Below are 319 nucleotides of genomic sequence, written 5' to 3' on the forward strand. Positions count from 1 at the left end.
GCCACGGGGGCTGCTCCTTCCGACCTGCTGGGCAGGCCTGCGGGTCTCCGGTCTGGGCTCACTTGCTGGGGCTGCACTGGAGGGTCCCCAGCCCCTGCCCCGGCTCCCCGGGCACCTGCCGCTTCCGGGACATGGGCACCAGTGGCTGCTGCCTCCTTATGGGATTTGTTCCTCTCCTGAGAGCCTCCACCAAGAAGGTCCGGACCCTGTCCAGGGGCGTCCCCGGCGTCAGGCTTCTCTGGGCTCCTGGGGGCCCCAGCGAGATCGGGCTCTGGGGCCTCCTCCTGCACACCTGCCGCATGGGGCTCAGCGTCCGGCT

General features: G+C 70.8%; 1 protein-coding gene across 1 annotated transcript in view; it reads right to left on the reverse strand.

Annotated features, from left to right (window-relative positions):
- Positions 1 to 319, reverse strand: part of SLC38A10 (solute carrier family 38, member 10) — a gene marked incomplete at its 3' end in the record, with an annotated part of 25,465 nt that overhangs the window by 1,593 nt on the left and 23,553 nt on the right. The window lies entirely within an intron of this gene.

Source organism: Myotis brandtii, unplaced genomic scaffold (assembly GCF_000412655.1).
Source record: "Myotis brandtii unplaced genomic scaffold, ASM41265v1 scaffold632, whole genome shotgun sequence".
NCBI lineage: Eukaryota > Metazoa > Chordata > Mammalia > Chiroptera > Vespertilionidae > Myotis > Myotis brandtii.